The sequence below is a fragment of the Lithobates pipiens genome, unplaced genomic scaffold (assembly GCF_037356315.1).
Source record: "Lithobates pipiens isolate NorthernLeopardFrog02 unplaced genomic scaffold, aLitPip1_a1.2 Scaffold_23, whole genome shotgun sequence".
In the NCBI taxonomy this organism is placed as follows: Eukaryota; Metazoa; Chordata; class Amphibia; order Anura; family Ranidae; genus Lithobates; species Lithobates pipiens.
This window is the reverse complement of record NW_027507785.1, coordinates 19,646,099-19,668,580: the sequence shown is the minus strand read 5'-3', so window position 1 is coordinate 19,668,580 and position 22,482 is coordinate 19,646,099. Positions and strand designations below refer to the sequence as shown.

General features: G+C 48.6%; 1 protein-coding gene across 2 annotated transcripts in view; it reads left to right on the top strand.

Moving 5' to 3' along the window:
* The first annotated feature begins 3,854 nt into the window (after nucleotides 1-3,854).
* LOC143927236 (sphingomyelin phosphodiesterase 5-like) overlaps nucleotides 3,855-22,482 on the top strand; it is a 57,917-nt gene continuing 39,289 nt past the window's right edge. The window contains exons 1-2 of one of the 2 annotated variants that reach the window (XM_077451233.1): nucleotides 3,855-3,925; nucleotides 8,268-8,289. The gene's annotated coding sequence lies outside the window, so the exon portion shown is untranslated. The remainder of the gene's footprint in view (nucleotides 3,926-8,267; nucleotides 8,290-22,482) is intronic. The other variant, XM_077451232.1, reaches the window with a different exon arrangement.

Below are 22,482 nucleotides of genomic sequence, written 5' to 3'. Positions count from 1 at the left end.
GGGCCGCAAACTCCCGCTCTGTGATTGGCTGGAGTCGCGTGACCTCACTCCTGCGCCTGGGAGCTGCCAATCACGGCATGACCCCTTTGCAAACAGCACGATCTGCCCTTTCTAAAGTGCACATGCGCTGTAGACATCGGCACGCGGCTTTTTTGTAATTATCTCCTAAACCGTGGAGGTGTAGGCGATATTTCCAGCACCTACAGGTGACCCTTAATATGGGCTTACTTGTAGGCAGGCCTTTTTTCCAGCGGGAACGCGGGGGAATGCAGTTCCGGCACCTCCAACACTGAATGTATTTTATGGCATGGTGTGCTGGAGGGTCAATTGATGCCGGCTGCTGGGGAATCTATTGTCGCTGGTGGGAATCTATTTTTTGTGGGAGTCTATTGTTGCTGGGTGGGTCTATTGCTGTTGGCTGGGGGGGGGTCAATTATTGCTGGGAGGGATCTACTGTTGAGGGAGAGGTCTATTGTTGCTTGCTGTTGGGGGGGTCTTATCGATACTGGTGGCTGGGGGTCTATTGTTGCTGGGGTGGCATTTTGTTTTCGGGGGGGGGGGTCCATTGTTGCTTGGGGTGGGGTCTGTTGTTGTGTGGGCTATATCTTTTGTTGCTGTGGTGAGGTCTGTTGTTGTGGTAGTCTATTGTTGCTGGGGTGGTATCTTGTAACGGGGGTCCATTGTTGCTTGGGGGGGGGGGGTCTGTTGTTGTGTGGGCTATATCTATTGTTGCTGTGGTGAGGTCTGTTGTTGTGTAAGTCTATTGTTGCTGGGGTGGTATCTTGTTACGGGGGTCCATTGTTGCTTGGGGGGGTGTCTGTTGTTGTGTGGGGGATCTATTGTTTCTGTGGTGGGGTCTATCAAATTCCATACAATTACTTTGTAGCACACAATGATACTTGGTTCTGTATTCGCTTAAAGGGGTGGTACTAGGGGGTTGGTAGGGGGTGGAGCCAAAAGACAGTGCTCAGAGGTGGGTAGGGGCAGAGACTAAGGTTGGCTCAGAAAGGGGGAGTTCCTGCACCTATTCTCTGAGAAAAAAAAGCCCTGCCTGTAGGTAAAAGTGGTTGTACAGGGTGTGCAACCACTTTAAGGACTGACGAGCAGGATATCATCAACAGGTGAGTCACTGTGGAGAGATAGGAGCTGGTAATAGGAGCTGGCAATTAGCCAACAGCTGAGCGGGCAGCTCAGAGAAGTAAGGGCTGAGCCCAGCCCTGACACATAGCAGATTTACAGCTACAGGGCAGTCACCCTGCGCAGGATCACTTATATATACGTCATCCTGCATTTCTGGGCATCTGAGCCAATCAGCGGGTCTGGCAGACTCGATGACCACCGGTACCCGCTGATCGTTATGTACATTAGAGGGAGGAGGTGGTGCCTGTTACACTCTGTAAACTCCACGGGCTAATAAACTGATGGGAGAATGTTTTTTCATTAATATTTCACTGACCCAGGGTTGGGGCAAGGGGGGGGGGGGCAGGAGGGGCGGCTGCCCTGGGCACTGTGGTTGCATATGTGTGTGTGGGGGTTGGGGGCAGGAGGGGCAAGTGCCCTGGGCACTGTGGTTGCATATATGTGTGTGTGTAGGGGGACAGGAGGGGTGGCTGCCCTGGGCACTGTGGTTGCATATGTGTGTGGGGGGGCAGGAGGGGCGGCCACCCTGGGCACTGTGGTTGCATATGTGTATGTGTGGGGGGACAGGTGGGGCGGCTGCCCTGGGCACTGTGGTTGCATATGTGTGTGTGTGTAGGGGGACAGGAGGGGTGGCTGCCCTGGGCACTGTGGTTGCATATGTGTGTGTGGGGGGGGGGGGGGGCAGGAGGGACGGCTGCCCTGGGCACTTTGGTTGCATATGTGTGTGGGGGGGGCAGGAGGGGTGGCAGCCCTGGGCACTGTGGTTTCATGTGTGTGTGTGTGGGGGGGATTTGTGTTAACTGTGTAACTTGCCACCAAATGCAGCGTGCCACTTGCTGCTGAGCCAGTCACATCCGTCTCTGCACCAGAGGAGCTTACACTCTAATGTCCCCTCCCCCACAGTCACACACTTTTATTATTGTAGCAGCCATAACCCTTGATGGGGCGGCCTTGACTTTTGGGCTTACCGGTTACCTCCTCTTGGTTTGTTCTTCCACATCTAGGGGTTCCCAGAGTTAGTACCCAACGACTTTGGACACTGGCACCATAAAAGTCTTTAGAAAGGTTTTTATTTGCAGGGGTAACATCCAACAATACAGTCTCGTATGGGAACAGGGGGCAAGGGTGAAGAAACTCGGGCACCTTGAACTGCTAATCGTCAGAAAGTCTCTAATACCACCCAGAGAGTAGCCACTCGTAGCTGGGCACTTCAAAGCTGAACAAATCTCTAGCCAAAGATTATGGCAGTGAGGACTTTAATCCGGAACTCGCAAAGTCTCTGACCTTGAATAAATTTGCAACTGAAAGTGAACAGGAACCTTTTTCCTCAGTACCTGGAACATTCTCTGCCTCCGTGGCAGTACTGGAAAAACGTGGCTTCGTCAGTGTCCTTCACAACCCAGCAACCAGGCACTTCTTGGGATGCCAGCTTGTTGGCCCTCATCCGAAGAGTCCTCCCCCGATCGCTTACACGAGCTGCAGCGCCCTGCAAGCCGAGAGCACACCCGGATGCCTTGAATCCTCCCTCAGTTACTGCGCTTCGGACCAGCCGGTTCCGAGACTCGAGAACAGACGGATCCTTACCCCAGACCAGGCGGGTCTATTGGGGCTAGTCAAACCGACCATGTTGCGGGGCGGCCTACGCTCCTGTGACCGGGACCCCTCGTGGGGCTACCCCGGTCCAGACTCAGGAATAGGCAGCTCTGGCCTCACGAACGACCCAGAACACGTGACTTCAACATCTTAAGTAACCCTTCCCCAGACTTCTCAGCGGGGCCCGACACACCCACTGATTGGCTCCGGGAACGCTGATACTTAAAGCCTCCAACCAGGCCTGGTTCTGGGCCTGTCATGTGCACCTCACCACACACATGACCAGGCAGAACTCTAATGCCGCATACACACGACTGGACTTTTCGAGGGACTAGGTCCGACGGACTTTCGGCGGAGTTCTGACGGACTTTCCAAACGAAAGGACTTGGCCACACACAATCACACCAAAGTCCGATGGATTTGAACGTGATGACGTACGACCGGACTAGAATAAGGAAGTTCATAGCCAGTAGCCAATAGCTGCCCTTGCGTCGGTTTTTGTCCGTCGGACTAGCATACACACGAGCGGATTTCTCGGTAGGAACTGGGTCCGACGGAAAAATTTGAAACATGTTCCATTTCTAAAGTCTGTCGGATTTTTTAAAATGAAAAGTCCGCTGCAGCGCACACACGATCGAATGGTCTGCCGGAATCGTTCTGTTGGACCTTTGATGTCGAAAAGTCCGGTCGTGTGTACGTGGCATTACACAACCCAGCCAGACTGAGGCCAAAGCCAAACCTGCACAATCAGCCCTCAGAACCTCTTTACTGTTCTGAGGAAAAACTACATTTGCACAAAGCGGACATCTTGTCCAAAGTGTCGCCGCTTCATTATTATTATATATTTATATAGCTCTGACATATCGCGTAGCTCTGGGACTTGTACAGGATTCCTGTGTTGCGGTGGAGAATGGGATAGCACTGTGTGTAATGGCTGGTTTGTTTCCACCTCCAATGTTATGTTTTATTCAGAGTTCAGCTTATAAAACATTGAGATCCCATCTGCTGGGCATCAGTCAGTGTGGGGTTCTGTCATTAGAATTCATAGATGGAGGGGAGATACGTGAATGGTGAGGGGGGCTGCGGAGTCCAGGAAGAGAAAATGAATGAGGTGTCCAGTGCTGAGTTGTAGCTCCGCCCACATGGTCATGTGACTTCCACACCAACATTTCCTGGATTGCTGAGCTGGGAGGTGAGGAGACATCAGTGTGTATATTATATGGAGGATGTATTGTATATATTTCTAATGTATGCTGTGTGTGATATCGGTGTACAATGCTGTGTGTGTGTGATATCGGTGTACAATGCTGTGTGTGTGTGATATCGGTGTACAATGCTGTGTGTGTGTGTGATATCGGCGTACAATGCTGTGTGTGTGTGTGTGTGTGATATCGGCGTACAATGCTGTGTGTGTGTGAGATATCGGTGTACAATGCTGTGTGTGTGTGAGATATCGGTGTACAATGCTGTGTGTCTGTGTGTGTGTGTGTGTTATCGGTGTACAATGCTGTGTGTGTGTTATCGGTGTACAATGCTGTGTGTGTGTGTTATCAGTGTACAATGCTGTGTGTGTGATATCGGTGTACAATGCTCTGTGTGTGTGTGTGTGTGTGTGTTATCGGTGTACAATGCTGTGTGTGATATCGGTGTACAAAGCTCTGTGTGTGTGTGTGTGTGTGTGTGTTATCGGTGTACAATGCTCTGTGTGTGTGTGTGTGTGTGTGTGTGTGTGATATCGGTGTACAATGCTCTGTGTGTGTGTGTGATATCGGTGTACAATGCTCTGTGTGTGTGTGATATCGGTGTACAATGCTCTGTGTGTGTGTGTGATATCGGTGTACAATGCTGTGTGTGTGTGAGATATCGGTGTACAATGCTGTGTGTGTGTGTGATATCGGCGTACAATGCTGTGTGTGTGTGTGATATCGGCGTACAATGCTGTGTGTGTGTGTGTGAGATATCGGTGTACAATGCTGTGTGTCTGTGTGTGTTATCGGTGTACAATGCTGTGTGTGTGTTATCGGTGTACAATGCTGTGTGTGTTATCGGTGTACAATGCTGTGTGTGTGTGTTATCGGTGTACAATGCTGTGTGTGTGTGTTATCGGTGTACAATGCTCTGTGTGTGTGTTATCGGTGTACAATGCTGTGTGTGTGTGTGTGTGATATCGGTGTACAATGCTCTGTGTGTGTGTGTGTGATATCGGTGTACAATGCTGTGTGTGTGTGTGTGATATCGGCGTACAATGCTGTGTGTGTGTGATATCGGTGTACAATGCTGTGTGTGTGTGTGTGTGAGATATCGGTGTACAATGCTGTGTGTGTGTGTGTGTGTGTGTGTGTGTGTGTGTGTGTGTGATATCGGTGTACAATGCTGTGTGTGTGTATGATATCACACACACACACAGCATTGTACACCGATATCCCACACACACAGCATTGTACACCGATATCGGTGTACAATGCTGTGTGTGTGTGTGTGTGTGATATCGGTGTACAATGCTGTGTGTGTGATATCGGTGTACAATGCTGTGTGTGTGTGTGTGTGATATCGGTGTACAATGCTGTGTGTGTGTGTGTGTGTGTGTGTGTGATATCGGCGTACAATGCTGTGTGTTTGATATTTGTGTACAATGCTGTGTGTGTGTGTGCTGCAGAGAGACAGCTGCTTCCACACACACACAGATGGGTCGTTGTTGGTAGAGGGGTAGATGGGTAGATGTTGGTAGGGGGTAGATGGGGGTAGGGGGGGTAGAGGGGTAGATGTTGGTAGAGGGGTGGAGTAGATGTTGGTAGGGGGGTAGAGGGGAGTAGATGTTGGTAGGGGGGTAGAGGGGGGTAGATGTTGGTAGGGGGGTAGAGGGGGGTAGATGTTGGTAGGGGGGTAGAGGGGGGTAGATGTTGGTAGGGGGGTAGAGGGGGGTAGATGTTGGTAGGGGGGTAGAGGGGGGTAGATGTTGGTAGGGGGGTAGAGGGGGGTAGATGTTGGTAGGGGGGTAGAGGGGGGTAGATGTTGGTAGGGGGGTAGAGGGGGGTAGATGTTGGTAGGGGGGTAGAGGGGGGTAGATGTTGGTAGGGGGGTAGAGGGGGGTAGATGTTGGTAGGGGGGTAGAGGGGGGTAGATGGGGGTAGAGGGGTAGATGTTGGTAGAGGGGTGGAGTAGATGTTGGTAGGGGGCTAGAGGGGGGTAGATGGGGGTAGATGTTGGTAGGGGGTAGATGTTGGTAGGGGGTAGATGTTGGTAGAGGGGGGGTAGATGTTGGTAGGGGGTAGATGTTGGTAGATGGGGGGTAGATGTTGGTAGGGGGTAGATGTTGGTAGAGGGGGGGTAGATGTTGGTAGGGGGTAGATGTTGGTAGAGGGGGGGTAGATGTTGGTAGGGGGTAGATGTTGGTAGAGGGGGGGTAGATGTTGGTAGGGGGTAGATGTTGGTAGAGGGGGGGTAGATGTTGGTAGGGGGTAGATGTTGGTAGAGGGGGGGTAGATGTTGGTAGGGGTAGATGTTGGTAGAGGGGGGGTAGATGTTGGTAGGGGGTAGATGTTGGTAGGGGGTAGATGTTGGTAGAGGGGGGGTAGATGTTGGTAGAGGGGGGGTAGATGTTGGTAGAGGGGGGGTAGATGTTGGTAGGGGGTAGATGTTGGTAGAGGGGGGGTAGATGTTGGTAGAGGGGTGGAGTAGATGTTGGTAGGGGGGTAGAGGGGGGTAGATGGGGGTAGATGTTGGTAGGGGGGTAGAGGGGGTAGATGGGGGTAGAGGGGGGTAGATGTTGGTAGGGGGGTAGATGGGGGTAGATGTTGGTAGGGGGGTAGATGGGGGTAGATGGGGGTAGATGTTGGTAGGGGGGTAGAGGGGGTAGATGGGGGTAGATGTTGGTAGAGGGGGGGTAGATGTTGGTAGAGGGGTGGAGTAGATGTTGGGAGGGGGTTAGATGTTGGTAGGGGGGTAGAGGGGGGTAGATGGGGGTAGATGTTGGTAGGGGGTAGATGTTGGTAGGGGGTAGATGGGGGTAGATGTTGGTAGGGGGGTAGAGGGGGTAGATGGGGGTAGATGTTGGTAGGGGGGTAGAGGGGGTAGATGGGGGTAGATGTTGGTAGAGGGGTGGAGTAGATGTTGGTAGGGGGTTAGATGTTGGTAGGGGGGTAGAGGGGGTAGATGGGGGTAGATGTTGGTAGGGGGGTAGATGGGGGTAGATGTTGGTAGGGGGGTAGAGGGGGTAGATGGGGGTAGAGGGGGTAGATGGGGGTAGATGGGGGTAGATGTTGGTAGGGGGGTAGAGGGGGTAGATGGGGGTAGATGTTGGTAGAGGGGGGGGGGTAGATGTTGGTAGAGGGGTGGAGTAGATGTTGGGAGGGGGTTAGATGTTGGTAGGGGGGTAGAGGGGGGTAGATGTTGGTAGGGGTAGATGTTGGTAGAGGGGGGGTAGATGTTGGTAGGGGGTAGATGTTGGTAGGGGGTAGATGTTGGTAGGGGGGTAGAGGGGGTAGAGGGGGGTAGATGTTGGTAGAGGGGGGTAGATGTTGGTAGGGGGGTAGAGGGGGGTAGATGGGGGTAGATGTTGGTAGGGGGTAGATGTTGGTAGGGGGGGCGCCTTCTGTGTTTCCTCCTCTTCTATGTGATGACTTCCTCCTCCTCCTCCTCGCTCTCCCATGTCCTGTGGATGGAGATGTGGTGACGCTCGGTGATTGTCTCCTCTCCCCTCCGCTCCCACACACTTCTCACAATCTTTGACTAATAGCAGCAGAAGTCAGTGGCTGCCAAATCTCCTGGGAGAAGAGAGGGGGGGGGGGGGGGGAGCTGCTGGAGGTGGGCACAGTGCTGGGTTGAGATGGGGTTCAGGTAAGTGTTAGGGGGGTAGTGCTGGGCAGGGGAGGGAGCTACGTTCACAAAGCCTGCTCAAATTGGAGTGACGTTCGTCCAATGAATGTTTTATCAATAAGCCCCTCAGGCTCGGCTCACACTGGGGCGCCTGACAAGTAGCGCTCCATTCAGTGCAATGGAACCGTTCCAAGCGGAGCGACTCAACTCACCCGACTTAGAAAAAGGCTCTCGCACTACTTGAGAGCGGTTTCCATCGGCTTCTATTAACTTCTTGCCGGCCCTCATGTGACGGCCAGGCGGAGCGACTTTCATATGACATCCGTCCATTTAAAACGGGGAATGCGCGCAGTCGTGCACGCGCATCCCTGTACCTTCGGTGGCGCTGTGTCACAGAGACGCCGCTTGCCGCCGAGATGTTTTGTGATTGGGGTTTGTATCTTGTTTAATGATTGCGAGGTTGATTTTGATAAAACACGAATGATGGGATATGTCAGTTGGGGGTATTTTTTATTTGTCCTTCTCGGTCACATGTCTGGCTGTCGTCTCGGTCGTGATTGGTCAGGCTGTGGTGGGAGGAGACTGCTGGGTATCTGGGAATGTGGTTTAGAAGATGAACGGATGATACGGCACTGCCAGAGTATGAATATTTATGGCTGATATGAGGATCTGCTCCACCCAGAATCTGAGCTCATTATATGTTCTGATCTGTTTTCCAGCATGCCTGAAGAAGAAGACGAGGTAAGCGGTGAGACGGGCGCAGCTCTACACGCACAGATAAGTCTGTAGATGGGGTGGAGCTCCGCCTTTAACCTAGAAATGGTATCGCCAAAGATCGTTCAGGATGTGCATGCAGAATAGAATTTTGTGGTTAAAGTGCCTGTCGTAGGCTATAAGGCTGGGTTGACACTAAAAGCGGGTGCAGCTGGCAGCAGGGGGGTCCGGTGCGTCCCCGTTCTCCGTTTTTAGGGACAAATCGGGCCTGAATTTGACAGACTTTTTGGCTGAATACAGACCTGAACCTGAGCCAAAGATGCACAGGACTCCTGTGCAAGTCGCCCCACAGCCGCCTCGGAGATTCGTGAACCAGCTCCATTGAGAGAGCCGGGCACAGTCTTCTGTCATGCGAATTGGATGCGGACAAAAACCCCACATCCGATTGGCACTAGTGTGAACCCAACCTAAAAGAAATTGACTTTTGCTTACTTTAACCACTTCCCGACCGGCGCGCGCCGATGTAGGTCGGCAGAATGGCACGGGCAGGCAAATGGGTGTACCTGGACGTCCCTTTTAAATTTGCCGCAATGCCATCGCGAGTGCGCCACCGGTCGGGACCCCGTGAGTCCGGTCGCACGGACTCGATTGCCGGGGCGGCTGAGCTAGGAGATGCCGTTGTAAACAGCATCTCCCCGTTCTGCCTAGCAACAAGTGACGCTGATCTCTGCTAAATGTGATTGGAGCAGAGATCAGTGTTCACTAAAACAAAGCCCAGCCCCCCAACAGTTAGTAACACACCCCTAGGAACACTTAACCCCTACACTGCCACCCACTGGTTAACCCCTTCACTGCCAGTGTCATTTACACAGGAATCACTGCATTTGTATAGCACTGATTGCTGTATAAATGACAATGGTCCCAAAATGTGTCAAAAATGTCCGATGTGTCCGCCATAATGTCGCAGTCGCAATAAAAATCGCTGATCGCCGCCATTACTAGTAAAAAAATAATAAAAAAAAAAATTAATACAAATGCCATAAAACTATCCCCTATTTTGTAAACGCTATAACTTTTGCGCAAACCAATCAATAATCGCTTATTGTGATTTTTTTTTAAATTTTTTTTTTTACCAAAAATATGAAGAAGAATACGTATCGGCCTAAACTGAGGGAAAAAAATGTTTTTTTATATATTTTTGGGGGATATTTATTATAACAAAAAAAAAAAATGCGTTTTCTTTCAAAATTGTCGCTCTATTTTTGTTTATAGCGCAAAAAAAAAAAAAAAAAACGCAGGGGTGATCAAATACCACCAAAAGAAAGCTCTATTTGTGGGGAAAAAAGGCCGTCAATTTTGTTTGGGAGCCACGTCGCACGACCGCGCAATTGTCAGTTAAAGCGACGCAGTGCCGAATCGCAAAAAGTGGTCTGGTCTTAAGCCAGCAAAATGGTCCGGGGCTGAAGTGGTTAAAGAGACCCTGTCACCCACCTAAAAATCCCAGGTGAAAGCAAATGGGGGGGGGGGGGGGGGAGAAACAGGTACAGTTGTACCATCGATTAAGAGCATAATTCATTCCAGAAGAATGCTTGCAATCCAAAGCACTCGTATATCAAAGAGAGTTTCCCCATAGGGGTCAATGGAAACTCAGATAATTAGTTCCACAGTAACGGCTACAGCCCCTCCGCATTGGAATCCATGCGCCCTTGTCCTGAAAGGGGCCAGACACATGGTTGGGGGGGGGCAGGGGGTTTATGGTGCCCGTGTGCCCTTAATGGACGGGCTGCCCCTGCCTAAGTTAGATCCTCCCTTTATTTGTGTCTCACACGCTTCCCCCTTCCAGATTGTGCAACTCATACTAGGAGGGTTTCAGTTACAGAGGCAGTGCCCAATCCAGAAAGCAGTGCCCAAAAAGAGAATACCCCATGAACACTGTGGGGTTGATTTACTAACACCGAGGGGTGCAACATCTGGTGCAGCCGTACATGGTAGCCCATCAGCTTCTAACTTCAGCTTGTTCAATTAAGCTTGGACAAAGCAGCACCGGGTTTTACACTCTCCAGTTTTAGTAAATCAACTCCAGTGCATGCTTCCCCCTCCGGCGGTCCAGGTCTCCTACTTCAAATAGCTTTGCAGCTTCAGAAAACCTATTTAGCATTTGACACTTTCGGGGATGTTGTTAGTTAGGGAACCGCCCCAGCACCCTGCTTGAGTGCTTTCGTTAGTATACCGCTAACTCCAGTCTGGGAATAGATACCAGATATTGTAGCTAACCATAGGAGAAGACTAGCTGGCAAATAGCTTGTATGAGCCTGGAACCTTTTATTGAACAGAAATACAGGCTTTTTATACACTTAAAAAAAATAGGTCAGTCACCACAAGAACAATAACCCAACTATTTACCCACAAGGTCACACAATGGTTTAGCTAACATCATAGATACCTCCCAAGAGTTAGTCAAATTAGTCAACACATACTTAAAACATTAATTTGATGAAACAACCAGCCACCTGGACGATGTTGTGAGTAATCAGACAATAGGTGACCCAATTAATGAGACAGACATGCTTGGCAGAAAACACACTTTTTAATAAACACAATAGCAGGAGACCACCCGTAACATACTGTCCTGCTGCTGCATTGAAGAACATGGAACAGAGGCTAATGTGACCAGATCTTTCAATGAACGTGTATAGTTCAGAATCAAACAAACCAGGAATAGTCTTCATATATTTCTTGAGGGATGTTGTTGATAAATATCACTGTCCTATTTTGAAGTAATCCAAACCACATTCTCAGTGTCCGTGAAGTAGTTGTCCATCATTTTCTCAAGCACCCTGTGCCCCTAATAGACACAGGGTGACTTACACATAAGAGAGGCCTGTGGAGCTGAACCAGGAGTTTGCCGACCTCTCTAACTTAAAGTGGGATGCCCCTAAAAAATATAATAAAAATAAAAGTCAGCAGCTACAAATACTGCAGCTGCTGACTTTTAATAATCGGACACTTACCTGTCCCAGGGTCCACTGATGCGGGGGGGAACGAAGCCCCCCCCCCCCCCTCATTCCCCCGCTCCCCTCGCGGCGCCGTCATTCTTACCGTGGGCACCTGGCTGTGGCTTCACAGCCAGGCGCCCACTGCGCGAGCGTCGCAGGGTGCCGTGATTCGCCACACAGTCATCTGGGACACGTGACGGGTCCCAGATGACTGTGCGGCGCGAGGGGAAGTGATGTCACCAGCCCGGGCAAGGAAGAAGGCAGACTACGAGGGGACCCCCTGGCAACAGGTAAGTAAAAAAAAAAAAAAAAAAAAATTCCACTTTTTTTTTTTTTTTTTTGGTGGCAACACCACTTTAAGCTGGGTTCCATGAGCCCCCTGCCCAAAGTGACTCTCGTCACATTGTTTTTTTTTTTTACATGCGTTCCCCACTATGCTCTGGTTCCTTCCTCTGACCCATATGTTCCAATATGACTCGAGGGTCCAAGGAAGAAACGGGACACATGTATCCAACAATCCCAGACGTGTGTCAAATGGTGAACAGGTTTTCTGAGATTGCAGTGCTGGAATATTGGGGATCTTTAAGTAACCAGTAGCAGGAGGGTTAAAGAGGAAGTAAAGCCTTAATAAAAATAAAAATAGACCCTGCACGGCAAAGGCATAATGAGCTGATATGCATAGCATACTAGCTCATTATGAATAACTTACCTGAGATGAAAGCCCCCTAAGCGACCCTCGTCGTCCTCCTCGGACGCCGCCTTGATACCCGGAGTGACATCCGGGTATCGTGGCTTCGGTGCTGTGACTGGCCAGAGCCGCGATGATGTCACTCCCACACATGCGCGCGTGAGCCGCCACTAACAGCAGGATTGCCGTTAGCAGCGGCATGCTTAGTGCGCCTGCGTGCCGCTGTCTACGGCGCATGCGCCATAGACAGTGGTGCCTGTCATTTGCAAATATCTGCTAAACTGTGTAGGTTTAGGAGATATTTCTTGGACCTACAGTTAAGCCTTAATCTAGGCTTACCTGTAGGTCAAAGTGGTCTGTAAGGGTTTACAACCACTTTAAGCACTTTTCTATGTTGTTTCAGGTTAGGCTGAGGTTTGTGGATCCTCTATGTTGACTGCAGCTTTGATTGAGGTCTGAGCCAAAGTGTAGAGTCTAAGGAGCCACCTGGTGTGCACTCACACACACACGCACGCTGCAATTGGTGATGGGTTGCAGGGTGTCTCCCAGGTTACATCACTTAACCACTTAAGCCCCGGACCAATTTGCAGCCAAAGGACCAGGCCCCTTTTTGCGATTCGGCACTGCGTCGCTTTAACTGACAATTGCGCGGTCGTGCGACGTGGCTCCCAAACAAAATCTGCATCCTATTTTTTCCCCACAAATAGAGCTTTCTTTTGGTGGTATTTGATCACCTCTGCGGTTTTTATTTTTTGCACTATAAACAAAAATAGAGTGTCAATTTTGAAAAAAATGCAATATTTTTTACTTTTTGCTATAATAAATATCCCCCAATAAATATATAAAAAAACATTTCATTCCCTCAGTTTAGGCCGATACGTATTTTTGGTAAAAAAAAATCGCAATTAGCGATTATTGATTGGTTTGCACAAAAGTTATAGCGTTTGCAAAATAGGGGATAGTTTTAAAGCATTTTTGTTAATATTTTTTTTTTACTAGTAATGGCGGCGATCAGCGAAATTTTTTTTTTTTTTTTTTTTTTTATTGTGACTGCGACATTATGGCGGACACATCGGACATTTTTGGGACCATTGGCATTTATACAGCAATCAATGCTATTTAAATGCATTGATTCCTGTGTAAATGACACTGGCAGTGAAGGAGTTAACCACTAGTGGGCAGTGTAGTGTTATGTATGACGTTATGTGTTTTTTTTATTTTTTTTTATTGTAGGGGGGCGTGGCCTGGCATGTGACGTCACTGATCGTCCTTCCCTATAAAGGGAAGAGACGATTGGTGACAGCCACACAGGGAAGCACAGGGAGAGGTTTGTTTACACAGACCTCTCCTCGCTCTTCAGCTCTGTGACCCAATCATGGGACACCAGCGGCGATCGGGTCCGCTGGTCCCGCGGCCACGGTCACGGAGCACAGGACCGGGTTGGGAGCGTGCCGCCGGCAGCGTGCTCCCGACCCACGGCTGGGCACTTAAAGAATCACGTACATCTATGTGTCCAGCCGTGCCATTCTGCCGATGTACATCGGCATGAGGCGGTCCTTAAGTGGTTAAACGCACCCATGTAGACGGCAACTGACCTAGAAAATTACCAGGATGTAGTCGAGCTACATAATTGGTAGGTTGAATAAAGAAACCAGTCCATCCAGTTCAACCTGAGCATGTGTATGTATGTATGTATGTATGTACAGTATCTTACAAAAGTGAGTACACACCTCACATTTTTGTAAATATTATATTCTATCTTTTCATGTGACAACACTGAAGAAATGAAACTTGTCTACAATGTAAAGTAGTGAGTGTACAGCTTGTATAACAGTGTAAATTTTCTGTCCCCTCAAAATAACTCAACACACAGCCATTAATGTCTAAACCGCTGGCAACAAAAGTGAGTACACCCCTAAAGTGAAAATGTCCAAATTGGGCTCAAAGTGTCAATAGTTTGTGTGGCCTCCATTATTTTCCAGCACTGCCTTAACCCTCTTGGGCATGGAGTTCACCAGAGCTTCACAGGTTGTCACTGGAGTCCTCGTCCCCTCCTCCATGATGACATCACGGAGCTGGTGGATGTTAGAGACCTTGCGCTCCTCCACCTTCCATTTGAGAAACCCTTAGCCCTTGTACACACGGTCGGAGATTCCGTCGGAATGTGTCCTATCGGACCGTTTTGTCGGATAATCCGACTGTGTGTGGTATGCATCGGACTGTTTCCGTCGGAATATCCGTCGGACCCAATTTTCCAACTTGTTGGAAATATTTTCCGACAAACTGGTCCGATAGGACATACTCCGATCATGTGTAGAGAATTCCGATCGGACAAAGTGCCACGCATGCTCAGATCAAATTCCTACACCAAAGCTATTGGCTACTAGCCTGAATGTAGTCCCGTCGTAACGAAATTACGTCATCACGTTCTGAACGATCGGATTTTCCGACAACTTGGTCCGACCGTGTGTATGCAACAGTTTCGGACAAAATCCAACGGATTTGGTTGGCAGAATGTCCGACCGTGTGTACAAGGGCTAACAGATGCTCAGTAGGGTTTAGGTCTGGAGTGTAAATAGTGTTTTGGTATATACTGCGCTGTGATGATAAACTTTATCAAGCCGCCAACACAGCTTCTAGACAAAAAAGCATAAATAGAAAAAGAAAAAATAGATGTGTAGCGCTATGACAAAGACAAACATTTTTTAATTATATGTGTCACCGTATAAATCTTAAATAGGGCTGCAACGATTAATCGATATTATCGATAATGAAAATCGTTGTCAACGATTTTCATTATCGATTAGTTGGTCCGCACCTTCCGCCTGTATGTTCCTTGAAAAAAAACAAAATAAATCCTTTCCTCCTATCTCATGCTTCCTGTGTCCTCGGCGGCGCTCTGTGATTAGGCACGCACTCACCGCTGCAGGTCAGCGGCGCGCCTCTCGTCCTCGCTAATGTCACGTGACATTCACACAGATCTCAGCCCCTGCTGCCTTGAGGGAACAGAGAGGCGAGGGAGAGAATCTGTGAGGAGGACACTGAGCCGAGCTGCACACAGAGTGTGAAAAAAAGGTAGCAGCTATCGGCAAGTTGTAAAAGCACACACAACATTCAGTGCCACATTGGTGTTTCTGGGGGGGGGGGGGGGGGGGGGGGGGGAATAGTGCCCCATCATTGGTGTCCCTGGGAGGAGTAGCGCCTCCCGCGTACACCAATGATGGGGCACTATTCCCCCCCCCCCAGAAACACCAATGTGGGAGGAATAACGCCCCATCATTGGTGTCAGTGGGGGGGAATAGTGCCCCATCATTGGTGTCAGTGGGGGGGGGAATAGTGCCCCATCATTGGTGTCAGTGGGGGGGAATAGTGCCCCATCATTGGTGTCAGTGGGGGGGAATAGTGCCCCATCATTGGTGTCAGTGGGGGGGAAGAGTGCCCCATCATTGGCGTCAGTGGGGGGGAGTAGTGCCCCATCATTGGCGTCAGTGGGGGGGAGTAGTGCCCCATCATTGGTGTCAGTGGGGGGGAGTAGTGCCCCATCATTGGCGTCAGTGGGGGGAGTAGTGCCCCATCATTGGCGTCAGTGGGGGGGGAATAGTGCCCCATCATTGGCGTCAGTGGGGGGGGAATAGTGCCCCATCATTGGTGTCAGTGGGGGGGAATAGTGCCCCATCATTGGTGTCAGTGGGGGGGGGAATAGTGCCCCGTCATTGGTGTCCGTGGGGGGAATAGTGCCACGTCATTGGTGTCCGTGGGGGGGAATAGTGCCCCATCATTGGTGTCAGTGGGGGGGAATAGTGCCCCATCATTGGTGTCAGTGGGGGGGGGAATAGTGCCCCGTCATTGGTGTCCGTGGGGGGAATAGTGCCACGTCATTGGTGTCCGTGGGGGGGAATAGTGCCCCATCATTGGTGTCAGTGGGGGGGGGGAATAGTGCCCCATCATTGGTGTCAGTGGGGGGGAATAGTGCCCCATCATTGGTGTCAGTGGGGGGGAATAGTGCCCCATCATTGGTGTCAGTGGGGGGGAATAGTGCCCATCATTGGCGTCAGTGGGGGGGAAGAGTGCCCCATCATTGGCGTCAGTGGGGGGGAGTAGTGCCCCATCAATGGTGTCAGTGGGGGGGAGTAGTGCCCCATCGGCGTCAGTGGGGGGGAATAGTGCCCCATCATTGGCGTCAGTGGGGGGGGAATAGTGCCCCATCATTGGTGTCAGTGGGGGGGAATAGTGCCCCATCATTGGTGTCAGTGGGGGGGGGAATAGTGCCCCGTCATTGGTGTCCGTGGGGGGAATAGTGCCCCGTCATTGGTGTCCGTGGGGGGAATAGTGCCACGTCATTGGTGTCCGTGGGGGGGAATAGTGCCACGTCATTGGTGTCCGTGGAGGGGAATAGTGCCCCGTCATTGGTGTCCGTGGAGGGGAATAGTGCCCCGTCATTGGTGTCCGTGGAGGGGAATAGTGCCCCGTCATTGGTGTCCGTGGAGGGGAATAGTGCCCCGTCATTGGTGTCCGTGGAGGGGAATAGTGCCCCGTCATTGGTGTCCGTGGAGGGGAATAGTGCCCCGTCATTGGTGTCCGTGGAGGGGAATAGTGCCCCGTCATTGGTGTCCGTGGAGGGGAATAGTGCCCCGTCATTGGTGTCCGTGGAGGGGAATAGTGCCCCGTCATTGGTGTCCGTGGAGGGGAATAGTGCCCCGTCATTGGTGTCCGTGGGGGGGGGAATAGTGCCCCGTCATTGGTGTCCGTGGGGGGGGGAATAGTGCCCCGTCATTGGTGTCCGTGGGGGGGGAATAGTGCCCCGTCATTGGTGTCCGTGGAGGGGAATAGTGCACCGTCATTGGTGTCCGTGGGGGGGGGGGGGGAATAGTGCCCCGTCATTGGTGTCCGTGGGGGGGGGAATAGTGCCCCGTCATTGGTGTCCGTGGGGGGGGGAATAGTGCCCCGTCATTGGTGTCCGTGGGGGGGGGGGAATAGTGCCCCGTCATTGGTGTCCGTGGGGGGGGGGGGGACTAGTGCCCCGTCATTGGTGTCCGTGGGGGGGGGAAATAGTGCCCCGTCATTGGTGTCCGTGGGGGGGGAATAGTGCCCCGTCATTGGTGTCCGTGGGGGGGGAATAGCGCCCCATCATTAATGTTAAACGTTTTTTATTCTGCAGTTTGAGTGTAACACTCAGTTCTTTCATGATTACTTTTAAATAAACGAAAAAATTGAACATTACGTTTTTTGTGTGATTTTATCCGATTAATCGAAAAATAATCGGCCGATTAATCGATTATGAAAATAATCGTTAGTTGCAGCCCTAATCTTAAAACAAGAAAAACATGTTCCCTAGTGGTAAAAGGACATAAACCCCGAAAACCACATTTAAGAAGTTAAATAAACCTTTGAAATACAAATATAAGTGAAAAAATAAGTAAGTAATAATCCTTCACAAATAATTCTCAAAAAAGTGTTCAGGTGCTAAATAAGTCCCAAACTATAAAGTCCAGTAATGAATTTGTAGAAGAATCAACTTTCCCACAAACAACTTCAAAAAAGTGTGTACTCTTCATACATGCATCACCACCACCACCGTGAAACTGGGGGAGGCTTACCGGAAGACTTGGGACTTAGTCAGGCATATGCCCCCCAAGTCATGTAGGCTTGTATATGGAATTCACCCAATAGGTGTAGAGACTCCACGAACTCAGCTTGCACCACCACGTCAAATAGGCGAGAAATTCATTAATATCCAATGAGAGATGAGGTAATGGTCTCGTGCATAGAACTATAAAAACAAAAGCCCAACATGGCATAATATTGTCACGAATAAATTTTATCATCCGCTTCTTTAGCAAAGCAGTGGTCATCTTGAATATGTTTTTGGGTTCGTTTATCATGTTGGAATACTGCCCTGCGGCCCAGTCTCTGAAGGGAGGAGATCATGCTCTGCCTCAGTATGTCACAGTACATGTTGGCATTCATGATTCCCTCAATGAACTGTAGATCATCAGTTCCGGCAGCACTCGCCCAGTCCCTGACCATGACACTCCCACCACAATGCTTGACTGTAGGAAAGACACACACTTGTCTTTGTACTCCTCACCTGGTTGCCACCACACTTGTCACCATCTAAACCTAATAAGTTTATCTTGGTCTCATCAGACCACAGAACATGGTTCCAGTAATCCATGTCCTTAGTCTGCTTGTCTTCAGCAAACTGTTTGCAGTATTTCTTGTGCATCATCTTTAGAAGAGACTTCCTTCTGGGACGACAGCCATGTAGTCCAATTTGATGCAGTGTGCGGTGTATGGTCTGAGCACTGACAGGCTGATCCTCCACCCCTTCAACCTCTGCAGCAATGCTGGCAGCACTCATACATCTATTTCCCAAAGACAACCTCTGGATATGACGCTGAGCACGTGACCTCAACTTCTTTGGTCGACCATGACGAGGCCTGTTCTGAGTAGAACCTGTCCTGTTAAAGCACTGCATGGTCTTGGCCACTGTGCTGCAGCTAAGTTTCAGGGTCTTGACAATCTTCTTATAGCCTAGGCCATCTTTTATGTAGAGCAACAATTATTTTTTCAGATCTTCAGAGAGTCCTTTGCCACGAGGTGCCATATTGAACCTCCAGTGACCAGTATGAGAGTGAGAGCGATAACCCCAAATTTAACACACCTGCTCTCCATTCACACCTGAGACGTTGTAAAACGAATGAGTCACATGACACCAGGGAGGCAAAATGGCTAATTGGGCCCAATTTGGACATTTTCACATTTGTTGCCAGCGGTTTAGACATTAATGGCTGTGTGTTGAGTTATTTTGAGGGGACAGAAAATTTACACTGTTATACAAGCTGTACACTCACTACTTTACATTGTAGCAAAGTGTCATTTCTTCAGTGTTGTCACATGAAAAGATATAATAAAATATTTACAAAAATGTGAGGGGTGTACTTACTTTTGTGACATACTGTATGTATTTCATTACAATTTTCCATATCACTGTACATTGTGCTCGCTAAGAAACGCATCTAAAAGGTCTTTGTGTTTTTTTTTTGTTTTGTTTTTTTCCTACACTCCCCACTAATACCACCAACTGTGGAAGGGAGTTCCACATTCTTACAGCTCTAAAGAACCCCTTATACATTTAAAGATTGAACTGCTTCCCAACTTCATTGTGTGGCTACGTGTCTTCTTTAAGTTTAAAGTTTGTAGTCACTCTTAACAACTGAGGTCCTCCAGCCCCCTTGTTGACCTTCTTTGGGGTCTCTGTTGTTCGAGCACATTGATAGTTTTATAAACGGGGGCAGGTTGCAAATTAGTGTGATCAGGTACAAAGTTCAGAACCAGAGAGACCGAAACTGGAACAGAGAAACACTGGGTGGTGACACGGGGTGCCTTGGGGGGGGGTCACTGCATGGCACGGGATGTTCTGGGGTCACTGAAGACACCAGGTATACTAGAGATGCAGGGGATAGTGGGGGTTATGGGTGTGCAGAGGAGTCACAGGAACTTTCCCTGAAACTGGATCGAGCAACTAGGAAGGAAACCAAATGCTCAAGGTAGAGGGGTGTGAGACTAAGCCTAGCTTATACAGAGAGGTGGATAGCTAGGCTGGGTGGGAATTTGACATGTAGCTGATTAGATCAGTGTAAATAGGTGAACAAAATGAGCTGCGCTAAAAACAAAAAATAATATACCTAAAACCTAATCCAGAACTATACCGATAGATATAGAAAAGAACAATATTAAGTGACGAAATTATAATTAGTAAACAGTATACATAAATGTTATCATATCATCATATAAGTGAATATAGTGTATACTAGATATAAAATGAAGTCAACATAAATCCTAAAGAAAAACCCCCCCCCCACAAAAATTAATGTATATTAAAACAAAAATTGTGTGTGCTAAATCTAAACCAATAAAATTAGCAAAAATAGTATTCAAAAGCAATAAAGAGTTCATATATAATGAAGAGAAAATTGTCCAAAAAGTATTGTTGATTCCTCAAAAATGATATTAAGGTGCAAAAATATCCACAAATGCGTGTATATATAGAAAATAATCAAAACAATCCTCCACCAGTGAGAAGAGGGGCCGCTTACCAGAGTTTTAGATCCCAGTGTTAGTGAGATCAGTAAGGCAACAGCACAGAGGTTTCTGGATAAACCGTCACAGGCACCACACCATTTGCATCTCCAATACGAAGGCTCCAATCGGGAAACGAAGGTATCGTAAATTGCTGACACCACGCTGCTTCTATCTCCAATACGAAGCCTCCAGTCAGGAAACGAGGGTATCGTGGATCATGTATAAAAAATCAAAGGCACTCGCATAGCGTAAAACCACTTGGTTTAATGAAATAGAATAAAAAAGTTTACACTCACATATGTATAGAAAAAACGATCACATAAAAAGCGAGCCGGCCGGACTCGTGTGCCGCCCGCACTTCCTGGTTGGGCGTAGAACGCGGAGACGTCAGAACGCGCATCCCCGCATCCCGTGAACACGTCCGTTCGTGACGAAACGCGCGTAGGGAGATAGGCGTTCTGACGTCTCCGCGTTCTACGCCCAACCAGGAAGTGCGGGCGGCACACGAGTCCGGCCGGCTCGCTTTTTATGTGATCGTTTTTTCTATACATATGTGAGTGTAAACTTTTTTATTCTATTTCATTAAACCAAGTGGTTTTACGCTATGCGAGTGCCTTTGATTTTTTATACATGATCCACGATACCCTCGTTTCCTGACTGGAGGCTTCGTATTGGAGATAGAAGCAGCGTGGTGTCAGCAATTTACGATACCTTCGTTTCCCGATTGGAGCCTTCGTATTGGAGATGCAAATGGTGTGGTGCCTGTGACGGTTTATCCAGAAACCTCTGTGCTGTTGCCTTACTGATCTCACTAACACTGGGATCTAAAACTCTGGTAAGCGGCCCCTCTTCTCACTGGTGGAGGATTGTTTTGATTATTTTCTATATATACACGCATTTGTGGATATTTTTGCACCTTTAATATCATTTTTGAGGAATCAACAATACTTTTTGGACAATTTTTTCTCTTCATTTATATATGAACTCTTTATTGCTTTTGAATACTATTTTTGCTAATTTTATTGGTTTAGATTTAGCACACACAATTTTTGTTTTAATATACATTCATTTTTGTGGGGGGGGGGGGGTTTTTCTTTAGGATTTATGTTGACTTCATTTTATATCTAGTATACACTATATTCACTTATATGATGATATGATAACATTTATGTATACTGTTTACTAATTATAATTTCGTCACTTAATATTGTTCTTTTCTATATCTATCGGTATAGTTCTGGATTAGGTTTTAGGTATATTATTTTTTGTTTTTAGCGCAGCTCATTTTGTTCACCTATTTAGTTTGATATCGGAGTATTACGATTAGGGTTGCTGCTTATAGGTTACTTTCTTTTGCTGTTTGAGTAGCGCGGTTTACCCTTTGTACCGAGCTGATTAGATCAGTCAACAGGTAAGACCAGATTTTGACTATAGCACATTTGTAGAACCATTATTTACTTATTACAGGTACTTGTATAGCACCATCAATTTACACAGTGCTTTACATATATATTGTACATTCACATCAGTCCCTGCCCTCAAGGAGCCTACAGTCTACGGTCCCTATCTCACATCCTTGTTGTAGGGCCAATTGTCCTACCAGCATATTTTTGCTGTGTGGGAGGAAACCCACGCAGGCACACTCCAGACAGGTAGTGCCATGGTTGGGATTTGAACCGACGCCCCTAGTGCTGCTAGGCGGAACTAGTACTTCCACTGTGCTAGCAGGATAACTTTGCTGCTCTTGCTCCTATAACTACAAGTGGCAGATCAGCTTTGTTGCTAATGCTCCTATATTCGAATATGAAACAATAACAACAAATATTACACATTGGGGTAAATATCCCACAATGGTTAGGTAACGCAAAGTTGACAGAAGACTAATCACATCTCCAGGAGGATTAGCCAACAGACAGAAACAATAGGCGACTCAGTGAACAATGGGACTTCACACCAAGTAGGCACACAATGGGGAAATTATGTAATGGAAGAAAGACACTTCACAGTAAACACATAACCTCTTAATAAACAGAGACCCCAGCATCAGGTTGTTTTGTGCCCATTATAATCTTCTGCTTTGAGTCTAGGAGGGAGTTAAAGCAGTGAATGCTGGTTTGGGCTGTCTATACCCCAACAGAACACGGAGGCCCCAAATCTGTATCTGGGTCCTCCAGTTCTCAGAGTCTGTGTATTTTGGTGAGACATGGACTGGAATCCAAAGTAGGACTACTCCAATGTTCCCCCTGGGCCCACACCTCCCAAAGAATACAGCCCCCTTAATGCCAGGGCCCATAGTCAGTAAGCAAAAGGCTAGCCTGCTGTCCCCTCCAAAAGCCTCTGTCCCAATTGGGTCTGTCCCATGGATTATCCTGGAGTTTAGCTGTAAAGCTGGGTATATATGGGTTCATCAAGCTGATGGAAATGAAACTGAATGGATCCCCCCCCCCCCCC